Raw genomic sequence first — 7954 nt, forward strand, 5'->3', positions numbered from 1 at the left:
GGCTCACAGACTTAACCCCCATTTTCCAGATGAAAATTTTCCCCATTTTCCAGATTATATTGTACTCTTCCAAGTGCTTAAGACAGTGCTCTGCACACAGTAAGTGCTCAATAAATACCTTTGATTAAAAACTCCAAATGCATGTACATGTACACGCACCGCTCCATGATGGATGAGAAAACGGAGGAGAAGCAACGTGGCTCAGTGGAAAGGGCACGGGCTTTGGAGTCAGAGGGCATGGGTGCAAATCCTGGCTCCGCCAATTGTCAGCTGTGTGACCTCGGGCAAGTCACTTCACTTCTCTGGGCCTCAGTTACCTCGTCTGTAAAATGGGGATTGACTGTGAACCCCCCGTGGGACAACCTGATCACCTTGTAACCGCCCCAGCGCTAAGAACAGTGCTTTGCACATAGTAAGTGCTTAATAAATGCCATCATCATCATCATCATCAATCGTATTTATTGAGCGCTTACTATGTGCAGAGCACTGTACTAAGCGCTTGGGAAGTACAAATTGGCAACATATATAGTCCCTACCCAACATTGGGCTCACAGTCTAAAAGGGGGAGACAGAGAACAAAACCAAACATACTAACAAAATAAAATAAATAGAATAGATATGTACAAGTAAAATAAATAAATAAATAAATAGAGTAATAAATATGTACAAACATATATACATATATACAGGTGCTGTGGGGAAGGGAAGGAGGTAAGATGGGGGGATGGAGGGGGGACGAGGAGGAGAGGAAGGAAGGGGCTCAGCCTGGGAAGGCCTCCATCATTATTATTATTATTCTCTGGGCCTCAGTTACCTCGTCTGTGAAATGGGGATTAAGACTGTGAGCCCCCCATGGGACAACCTGATCACCTTGAAACCCCCCCAGCGCTAAGAACAGTGCTTTGCACATAGTAAGCACTTAATAAATGCCATTATTATTATTATTAAAAGAAAAATCATGTTACTTTGCAACTAGTTGGGACTTTGAACCCACAGAAGATGCCGTGAAGGTACCCCAGTCTCCCTTGTTTTTAAGCCCCATAGGGCTCTGCTAATGTTTCCTCTCTTACAGCTTCCTCCGATGAATCACCCTTGGAGCGGCACCAGGCAGGGTGGCATGTCAGCACCACAAATCTGAATCCTCCTTGGCACTGTGCCCTCAGCCCTTTATCCGCCTCATGGGAGGGGATGGCCGTCTCACTGCCTTGGATTGCATCCAGCTCTCATCGTCATGGGAAAGCAGAAAGCTGGAAGCTCACTGTTCAATCTGAAGACCAACAGCAGCTCCTTTCCAGGGTAGGAGTGCCCTGGTGTGCCTTGGGACTAACCCTTTCCCTTCCCAGTTTTCCCCTCCTCCAACCCCTTCCCTCCTTCTCCCCTCCTTTTCTTTCACCTCCATCATCTTTTTTCCTTCCCTTCTCACCCCTTGCCCTACAATAGCTCTAATTAGCATTTAATGCATCAATTTAAATAATAATGGCTTTCCGGGCTTTAGGCAGTTCAGCGCCCTCTCAATGGATAGTAATGTTGGTTTACTGGGGGGGCTCACAGTCTTCATCCCCATTTACAGATGCAGTAACTGAGGCACAGAGAAGTTGAGACTTTTTTTTAATGGCATTTATTAAGTGCTTACTATGTGCAAAGCACTGTTTTAAGCGCTGGGGTAGATGCAGTGTAATCAGGTTGTCCCACGTGGGGCTCACAGTCTTAATCCCCATTTTACAGATGAGGGAACTGACACAGAGAAATTTGTACATATTTTATTCTGTTAATATGTTTTGTTTTGTTCTCTGTCTCCCCCCTTCTAGACTGTGAGCCCGCTGTTGGGTAGGAACCGTATCTATATGTTGCCAACTTGGACTTCCCAAGCGCTTAGTACAGTGCTCTGCACACAGTAAGCGCTCAATAAATACGATTGAATGAATGAAAAAGTGACTTGCCCGAAGTCACACAGCTGACGAGTGGCAGAGCCGGGATTAGAACCCACGACCTCCGACTCCCAAGCCCGTGCTCTTTCCGCTAAGCCATGCTGCTTCTTTTAGACTGTGAGCCCACTGTTGGGTAGGGACTGTCTCTATATGTTGCCAACTGGTACTTCCCAAGCGCTTAATACAATGCTCTGCACACAGTAAGCGCTCAGTAAATACGATTGATTGATTGATTGATTCTCCAATGGATGCTCTCTATGGAAGAAGCAGCTGAGCTTCCGGGGAAGAATTTGGGATCTGTGTTTTCTCCCTAGTTTACACCTGGGCGTGGATGGTGGCCAGGGAGTAATTGGTGAGTGAAGGAGAAAAGGAGGAAAACTGGACCTCAGAACCCAACATCCCTGCTCACAGTCCCTCCAGGAAGAAACTTTATCGATTTACTGCCTGTCTTGTTCTTTAGCTCCTGGACTTTCCCCTGAAGGGTTGGGGTAGGACCTGCAGAGGAACACCCTGTTTCCTGGGTAATAATAATAATAATAATTGTGGTATTTGTTAAGTGCTTACTATGGGCCAGGCACTGTACCATGCTCTGGGGTGGATACAAGCAAATAATAATAAAGGCATTTGTTAAGCGCTTACTATGTGCAAAGCACTGGGGGGATACAAGGTGATCAGGTTGTCCCACGGGGGGCTCACAGTCTTAATCCTCATTTTACAGATGAGGTAACTGAGGTTCAGAGAAGTGACTTGCCAAAGGTCACACAGCAGACATGTGGTGGAGCCGGGATTCGAACTCATGACCTCTGACTCCAAAGCCCGTGCTCTTTCCACTGAGCCACGCTGCTTCTTAATCGGGTCGGACTCCCTCCCTACCCCATGTAGGGCTCACAGTCTCACTCCCCATTTGACAGATGAGGTAACTGAGGCCCAGAGAAGTGAAGTGTCTTGCCCAAGGCCGCACAGCAGACAAGTGGCGGAGCTGGGATTGGAACCCGTGTCCCTTTGATTCCCAGGCCCGTGCAGGCCTGGGCTCTATCCACTGAGCCACACTGCTTCTCATCCTGTTTCCCAGGATGCCACTGCTGAGCCAGGCACAAAGGGAAAGGGGAGGGAATGGAGTTTGATACATATCCAGAAGCTCTTTGTTATCTCAGAGGGAGATTAAGCAGCACAAAGGACATTTCCATCTCTATCTTTCCCACAGAGACCTGCAAAGTTCAGCACATCAGCCATAATAGCCAGTCTCTGCTTTATAGTGCAAATAACAGAGCCATCTTGGGAGGGGGGGGGACGACAAATTTCAATGTTGGAGTGAGGGGGGAGGGCAGGGCTTGTCAGTCAATCAATCAATCAATCAATCGTATTTATTGAGCGCTTACTGTGTGCAGAGCACTGTACTAAGCGCTTGGGAAGTACAAGCTGGCAACATATAGAGACAGTCCCTCCCCAACAGCGGGCTCGCAGTCTAGAAGCACGGTTCTAAGCGCTGGGGAGGTTACAAAGTGATCAGGTTGTCCCACGGGGGGCTCACAGCCTTAATCCTCATTTTACAGATGAGGTAACTGAGGCACAGAGAAGTTAAGTGACTTGCCCAAAGTCACACAGTTGACAACTGGTGGAGCCGGGATTTAGAGAAGCAGCATGGCTCAGTGGAAAGAGCCCCGGCTTGGGAGGCAAAGGTCATGGGTTCAAATCACAGCTCTGCCGCTTGTCAGCTGGGTGACTTCGGGCACGTCACTTAACTTTTCTGTGCCTCAGTTACCTCATCTGGAAAATGGGGATTAAGATTGTGAGCCCCACGTGGGACAACCTGATCACCTTGTATCCTCCCCAGCTCTTAGAACAGTGCTTTGCACATAGTAAGCCCTTAACAAATACCAACATTATTATTATTATTATTATTTGAACCCCTGACCTCTGACTCCAAAGCCCGTGCTCTTTCCACTGAGCCACGCGGCTTCTCCATGGATGGAAAGGAGGTGGGGAGGCAGAGGTGGGTCAAGGAAGAAGTGCTTTGCACATAGTCAGCGCTTAATAAGTGCCATTATTATTATTACTACTGAGCGCTGACTGTGTGCAGAGCACTGTACTGAGTGCCTGGGAATAATGATGACATTTGTTAAGCACTTACTATGTGCAAAGCACTGTTCTAAGCGCTGGGGAGGATACAGCATGATTCATTTTGTTCAACTCTTCAGTAAGAGTCCTGAATATCTGTGGCTTGACATTTTCAGCCAAAAGCAATATTTTCCTCGAATTACTTAGACTTTACATTTTAAATACAATTCTCTCAATGCCTAAAATTAATCTTTCGTCGTGTTAGCCTCTTTGGAAAGGTCCTTCACTCTACTGGTCCACTAGTAGACTCTTCATTTTGTTAATGATGTGCATTATAGCTATAATTCTATTCTGACGATTTTGATTTCACCTGTCTACGTGTTTTGTATTGTTGTCTGTTTCCCTCTTCTAGACTGTGAGCCCGCTGTTGGGTAGGGACCGTCTCTATATGTTGCCGACTTGTACTTCCCAAGCGCTTAGTACAGTGCTTTGCACACAGTAAGCGCTCAATAAATACAATTGAATGAATGAATGAATGAAGAAGTGGGAGGAAGGGGATAAGTGTAGAGGAGGAAGGAGATGGAGGAGGTGGAGAAGATGGGGAGGTGGAAGAAGGGGGTTGGGGTAGCTGGGAAGAGGAGATTAGGGTTTGAACCCAGGTCCTTCCATTCCTGTTTTATATCCGCTAGACCCCGCTTCTTCTCTGCAGAGGCAGCATGGGCCCTGCCCTGCCCCTGAGGCCACTGTGATTCACTGGAGAATTCTCCCATCTCCATAAAACTAAACACCTTATGTCTGTGGATTCACTGTGTTTGTATAAGGGTGCTTGGATCTGCTGGGCCAGAACAGATTAATCCATTAATCTGGTGGGGAAAGGGAGTTCTTCCAGCCCCTAGATCACATTCCTCCATGGCCCAACCAGTTCCCCAGAAGCAGCTCCCGGCCGGAGCATGCCTCAGCCTGCTGGAAGAGGAAGGTGGGATGACAGTAGAGGGGTAGCGGCGGGGGCCCTGAGGGGTGGGAACTCAAAAAGGAGGAAAAAGGGAAAGAGGGAGACCAGAGGGACAGACAGAAAGAACAAACTGGAGAAAGGAAAGAACAGGAGCAGGGACAAAAAAAATAAAACCAAACGGGGATGAGGAACGGAGCCCCCCCTCCTCCCCCTCTCATTCATTCATTCAATCGTATTTATTGAGCGCTTACTGTGTGCAGAGCACTGGACTAAGCGCTTGGGAAGTCCAAGTTGGCAACATCTAGAGACGGTCCCTACCCAACAGTGGGCTCACAGTCTAGAAGGGGGAGACAGAGAACAAAACAAAACATACTAACAAGATAAAATAAATAGAATATGTACAAGTAAAATAGAGTAATAATAATAATAATACATAATATTATAGAGTAACAATATTAGAGTAATTAAGAGTAATAATAACCAAAGCAGCAACGTTCTTACTCTCCATCCCCCCTGCCTTACCTCCTTCCCTTCCCCACAGCACCTGTATATATGTATATGTGTTTGTACATATTTATTACTCTATTTATTTATTTTACTTGTACATATCTATTCTATTTATTTTATTTTGTTAATATGTTTGGTTTTGTTGTCTGTCTCCCCCTTCTAGACTGTGAGCCCACTGTTGGGTAGGGACCGTCTCAATGTGTTGCCAACTTGTGCTTCCCAAGTGCTTAGTACAGTGCTCTGCACATAGTAAGTGCTCAATAAACACGGTTGATTGATTGATTGACAGGGAAAAAAAGAAGCAGTGTGGCCTAGTGGATAGGGCCCAAGAGTCAGAAGGACCTGCTCCGCCACTTGGCTGCTGTGTGGCCACGGACCATTCACTTCACTTCTCTGTGCCTCAGTTACCTCGACTGTAAAACAGGGATTAAGACTGTGAGCCCCAAACGGGACGGGGACTGTGTCCAACCTGATTTGCTTGTATCAGAGATGCACTTTCCTATAGAATGTGTAGGTTAACCTGAAGGAAAAAAGCTGGTTCCTTTGTAAATTAAGAACACAAAAAAGAACTTTTATAGGGGCCTTAAAATCCTCTTTGTGTAAATTGTAATTGCTCTCTGATTATGGGGTAGGGTACGTGTGCCTGTGTGTTGGGCGGGTGTGGGGAATAAGTTCTGGCAGGGGCTCAAAGGGAAGAGGTTGGCCACTTATTGTGGACAGGATCGTAACTTTCTGCTTGTTATCGACAAGTAGGGTGCAAAATAGGTTAACTCGGTGTAAATCCGCCGCAGAGTTCTTGTACCCAGGGTGGTGACGCAGATAGGAAAAATGACTCGGAGACATGAGTTCAGATAGAGCAGGAAAGAAGGAAAGTGGCTACCTGCCCGTTCACCTCCCGGGAGAGGGACGAGTGACAAGCAGCCCCGATCCCATTCTCACTGTGTCTTTTATTGAGTTACAGCAACATGGGAGCGGAGCATTTAGGAATTCCAGGAATCCAATTAGGACCGACAAGATGTTACAGATTCTCATTATTCTCTGTTCTCACTGCCTTGTGCAGGTTGTTATCTGCCCTATGGCCTTGCATAGATACTTGTTACTCGTTACTGGCCTTGAAGACATCTGTTGCTGAGCCTTGCGTAAAATACAAAAAGGAGTTGTTCTCATGGCCTGCGCAAAATGGAGGGTTACTGTCAGCATACACAAAATGGAGTCAGTCATGTCAAGTCCGCTAGTGGACAACACTGCTTCTGCAGGATTTTCAGGACGCTCTGGCCATCAGATGGCAGGGCCCCGGGGCCCTGTATCAGAAGCAGGAACAAATGTTGGTATGCAGAGGCCCCCAAGGAGGCTTTCTGGAACAAAGGGAGTGTGGAGAGATAGTGAAAAATATCCTTCTGACCAAGGTCGGTCCCATCAGGAATGTAGTAACAATCTTTATGATGCACCAAAGCAATAATTTTCCCACGGAAGAGCTAAACGTATTCTAGGGCATAAACATAGACCCATAGCTTCCCCGCTTTTTTTATTTATGGTATCTGTTAAGCGTTTACTGTGTGTCAGGCACTGTACTAAGTGCAGGGGTAGATAAAAGCCAATCAGGTTGGACACAGTCCATGTCCCACATGGGACTTCCAGCTTTAATCCCCATTTTACAGATGAGGTAACTCGGGCCTGGAGCAGTGAAGTGACTTGCCCAAGGTCCTATAGCAGACAAGTGGCGGAGCCAGGATTAGAACTCAGGTCCTCTGACTGGGCCACCTTGGGCACAAAGTCTGGAAATATTCAGGGACAGAGAGAGACATCCTAAGAGAGAACCTTCCAGAAATACAGTGATGAGATTTGGCCAGGTTTCTGTCGTATGCCTTTGGTGGATTTTTCCTCTATCAATCAATCAATCGTATTTATTGAGCGCTTACTGTGTGCAGAGCACTGGACTAAGCGCTTGGGAAGTACAAGTTGGCAACCTATAGAGACGGTCCCTACCCAACAGTGGGCTCACAGTCTAGAAGGGGGAGACAGAGAACAAAACCAAACATATTAACAAAATAAAATAAATAGAATAGATATGTACAAGTAAAATAAATAAATAAATAGAGTAATCAATCGTATTTATTGAGTGCTTACTGTGTGCAGAGCACTGTACTAAGCGCTTGGGAAGTACAAGTTGGCAACATATAGAGACGGTCCCTACCCAACAGTGGGCTCAGTCTAGAAGGGGGAGACAGAGAACAAAACCAAACATATTAACAAAATAAAATAAACAGAATAGATATGTACAAGTAAAATAAATAAATAGAGTAATAAATATGTACAAACATATATACAGGTGCTATGGGGAAGGGAAGGAGGTAACTAGCCTCAGTATGGCCTGTTGGTTTCGAATCTGCGGTCTTTGACCCATATCATGTGTAAGGGTGTAGTGCTGTTTTAACATTGGTAGAGTTTTCAGCCAATAAATTTAAAGTCTATGTCAGTTTTCTGACACAGACATCCGGGGAATTCTTGT

The sequence above is a fragment of the Tachyglossus aculeatus genome, chromosome 18, assembly GCF_015852505.1.
Source record: "Tachyglossus aculeatus isolate mTacAcu1 chromosome 18, mTacAcu1.pri, whole genome shotgun sequence".
Classification (NCBI taxonomy): Eukaryota; Metazoa; Chordata; class Mammalia; order Monotremata; family Tachyglossidae; genus Tachyglossus; species Tachyglossus aculeatus.